The sequence below is a fragment of the Rhinolophus sinicus genome, linkage group LG04, assembly GCF_036562045.2.
Source record: "Rhinolophus sinicus isolate RSC01 linkage group LG04, ASM3656204v1, whole genome shotgun sequence".
NCBI lineage: Eukaryota > Metazoa > Chordata > Mammalia > Chiroptera > Rhinolophidae > Rhinolophus > Rhinolophus sinicus.
The window spans coordinates 87,358,703-87,362,886 of record NC_133754.1 but is presented as its reverse complement, the minus strand read 5'-3'; the positions used below and the strand labels follow the sequence as shown (position 1 = coordinate 87,362,886).

Here is a 4,184-nt window from a genome sequence, read left to right as displayed (position 1 = left end):
ATCTTTAGATCCAAACTCAGATTTTGTAACAAAGAAACAAACAATAGGGCTCATGGATTTTAATAATTGTAAAACAATCATTAAATTATTTCTATATAAAGAAAGAAAACAAAGAATTTTCCTCCCAACTTTTTGCATTTTGGTTTCCTTTCTTTCACAAAGTTTTAGTTTACAATTTCATATTGCTATTGGTGGACTTTACTTGGAGCCCCAGTTGCTAGCACTTCAGGAGTTGTAGATCTGACATATTTAAAAACAAGGAAACTTCATCATTTAGACTCTGATTTTAGATGAGTTATGCTGATATATGTCTCAATATTATCTAGAAAGGAAGGGATTGTGAAGAAAAATTACAGTATAAACAATACTGGGGAGGGAAGGACTGTTGGCAGGAATCTAGTTACCTTCAATATAAGCAATTCATAACCTATTGTAAATCATTTGTATATTCATCAAAATATGCCTCCTACTGCTGGCTCCTAGGCAACAAATGTGATGGAATGGGGGTGGGTGGGAAATTCTAGAGTAAATGATCTCTAAGGTCGCAAGCAAAATTTAGACTTTTAAAATAAATTTGAACTATTACCTCCAAGTAGTTGGACATATTGAAACTTGAAAAGGGGAACACTGATGGCCGTGAGTTATTTAATTGTGTCTAAGACGCCATTAGTTATAAGATGCATCAAAGTTTTGAAAGAAAAAAAAGCACTGCTAACTAAACTACGACACCTCAACTGTAAAATACATTCTAATTTATAAAATGTTATAATGTAGGGGGAAATATCTATCTTAGAATTAAGGAAATACAGTATTATCTATCTCACCTTGCTCCCACTTCCCCGACAGGGAGATGGGCTTCTACTCAGTGACCTGTTAGACTTTCACACGGGGATATCTATCTTTCTCCCAACTCACTTAATGGTTAAAACCTTTAGGTCTGGCCTTACTTGGCAGTAGAGTGTATCTGTACTCCAAGTTCCTGTCTGAGTCTATAATCCCCATTTCTCCCCAATCAATACTCAATTGAGAGATATTATGCTTTCAGGACTGCCTTCGGGACACACAGCCCATCCATTTTTTTCTACTCTGTTTACCCTCGGATTGAGGCATATCAGCAGAGAGCAAAGTCCTGGAAACAACTAGGTAATCCTCATGGAGAGGCTTTTACACATGTTTCCTCCGGCATCCCGCCTTCAGCCCACATCAGGGACACTGTTAGAAAAAGCCTGAGTTGTACTTAATCTGTTGTCAAGGGCAGAGTCCTCTTCATGAGGACCCATTGGAGACATTTTCAGGTCTTCATACCAGAAACGTTAAAAAATTAAACTTTATGGAAAAGCACACCATTCATAAGCATACAGCTGAATGATCACAAATTATAACTGCTCCTGCAATGAATAAAGAACATTACCAGTATCCCAGAAGCCCCCTCATGAATTCTCCCCATCACTATCCCCGCCTTCTTCCCCAAAGGCAACCTCTGTCCTGATTTCTAACACCAGTTTCATCTTTTTTGAACCTCACATTAATGGAATCATACAATGTGTACTTTTTAAATTTGGCTTCTTATTAGTATGTCTGTGAAATTCATCCATGTTGTTATGGTCCCGCATATATACCACAATTTATTTGCATGGGTTGTTTCTCGTTTGGGGTTATAATGAATAACGCTGCCATGCTGGTACACACAGTAAGAACTTCTGTGAAGTATACACGTAAGAGAGAGACTGCTGGGTTATAGGGCAGCATAGGCTGTTTCAGTACTTATCGCAAAACAGTTTTCCACTTTGCATTCTCACCAGCATGCAGGAGTCCCAGTTCTTCCACATCCTCACCAACACTCATCATTGTCGGTCTTTTTATTTTCTTTTAAATATTTAAAACCTTTATTAACAGGTGCTTGCAGTTTGTTGACTTTTGAAAAAAAATCAAGTTGTAAACTCTTATTACAAACTAAAAATGAGGTTCTTAAAAATCTCAACTTGACCAGATATGAAACAATTTAAAAATCTTTAAAGGTGTGTTGAGAAAAACAAGGCTTCTTTTTAAACACCTTTGTCATTACCAAAAAGAGACGTCTTTAGGGAAAAATACTAAAAACCCCATGCTGCACAGATAATGCAGATAGTTCTAGTTATTCAGTCAACTGGCAAAGAGCAAGCACTTGGGGGCATCAGCTCCAACCTTTTGTTCATTTCTCATTGCTGGAATTCCATATTCATTTCTTCTGGTTGGATGACTAAACTGGATGATGGTGGAGATGGTAAGCTGGCATTTACTCAGCCCCACCCTGCTCAGCCTCAGGAAAGGAAGAATTCTCAGCTGGTGGATCTGCTGCTTTTGTCTCTTTGCCACCTTCTGGGCGTCCGCGTCAGTAATCGAAGTTGCCACAGTACCGACATTGAGGTGGCTGCTGACCTTGGGTCTCATCTCCTTGACTTTACTTATCTTTTTCCTTGCTTTCCTCTCTAGGCTGCCTTTGGTGCCCAGGGCCCCTGCGGAATCGGGCTCTATACCCCATACGTATTCTGTCTCACTGGGCTGCTTTGTTCTCCTGTACCTTGGTTGTCAGCTCACCCACCGCTTCTCCCTGCACAGGAGGGTTGGAATACTGTGAGTGAGGCCCATATGGTCCCTGCAGGTAGGAAGGTGGGAAATGGGCCCGGCCTTGGGGAGGGAGCTCTCTCCGGTGCCACATGCTTTGCCCACTGTCACTGTTCTGGTAATTCTGCTGGTAATTGTGTGCAGGACCCCCGTGACGTGGACAGCGTGTATCATGCTTACCACCCGCTGCATATTTACTGCCTCGCACTGGAACTCCACCAGGGCCGGTAACATTTGCCGCCGCCTCTGCATCCGCTTCTCCCTCAACAGCAAACTCCACAGTCTCTGCGTCTCCTACACGGAGAAGGTATTTCCTGGGATTACTCTTCTTCATGTCAGTCTGGTGTACAAATGCATCTTCCTCTGTGTCATTCCTGTTGATGAAACCATATCTGCTTCTCACATGGGACCATTTTACTGTTCCCCAAACCTTCATTGGGAGGACTTCGTTGTTCCCACTGGAAGGCAGGCGCCAGTAGGTGCCGCCCATGTGAGGGAGCCCCAGCCGTCCCTGTGCGCATGCTGGTGGTGCCAGGACTGGTGCCCGCAGGGCTAAGCGCCGGGAAGTGGAGCGCTGCTGGGTCTTCCCCTCATGCTCATGGTTGCAGTGATGGTAACTGGGCCCGCAGCAGCGCTCGGGCTGTTCGGGGTTCCCCAGGGTCCACTATCTGCTCCCAATCCTGTCAGTCTTTTTATTTTTAGCCATTTTGATAGGTGTGTAGTAACATCTTATGTGGCCTTAATTATCATTTACCAAATTCCCATTTCGATATTCTCTTTTGTGAAGTATTTAAAATATTTTATCAACTTTTCCATCAGATTGCATGTCTTTTTCTAGTTGACTTACAAACTACTTGGGATGGGTCTTTTGTCAGTGATATGTACTGAAAATATCGTCTATCTTGTGGCTTCCTTTTTTACTCTCTTGATGCTGACTTTTGATAAAAAGAAGTACTTAATTTTAATGTAGTCAAACTTACTGAAGCTTTTTGTATCCTTTTAAAGAATATATTCTTCTATTGTTTTCTTCTTAAAGATTCATTGTTTGTCTTTCATGTTAAAATCAAGAATCTACTTGGAATGGATATTGTACATGGTGTGAAATAAGGAGCAACATCCATTTTTTCCTCCCTAATTGACATGCAACTGATCTGGCATCATTTATTAAAAAGACCATTTCTGGTCAAGATGGCAGAATAAGTAAATGCTGTGCTTGCCTCCTGTCATGACCACATCAAAATTACAACTAAACTACAGAACAGCCATCACTGAGACTCACCTGAAGTCTAGATTAACTGAAGTCTTATAACTAAGGACAGACAGAAGCCACCTCGAGACTGGTAAGGAGCATATGGGAAGTAACTGAATTATCTGGCTTCAGGGAGAGAGCTGAAGGAGCAGCTTTCTCCCAGCAGAAGTGCTGGCAGACCCATTGTTTCTCTGTTGATGCCCCCTCCCCTGGCATGCAGACCCAGGAGGCCACCATATCTGAGTCTCCATCAACCTGGCTAACATCATTCATTCACCCTAATTCCCTGAGACCTCGTCCCACCCAACTTTCAGGCCCACCCAAGCCACTT

General features: G+C 42.2%; 1 pseudogene; it reads right to left on the bottom strand.

Annotated features, from left to right (window-relative positions):
* Positions 1-1,960: 1,960 nt before the first annotated feature.
* LOC109456026 (Y-box-binding protein 1) lies at positions 1,961-3,948 on the bottom strand (annotated as a pseudogene).
* Between the last annotated feature and the right edge of the window lie 236 nt (positions 3,949-4,184).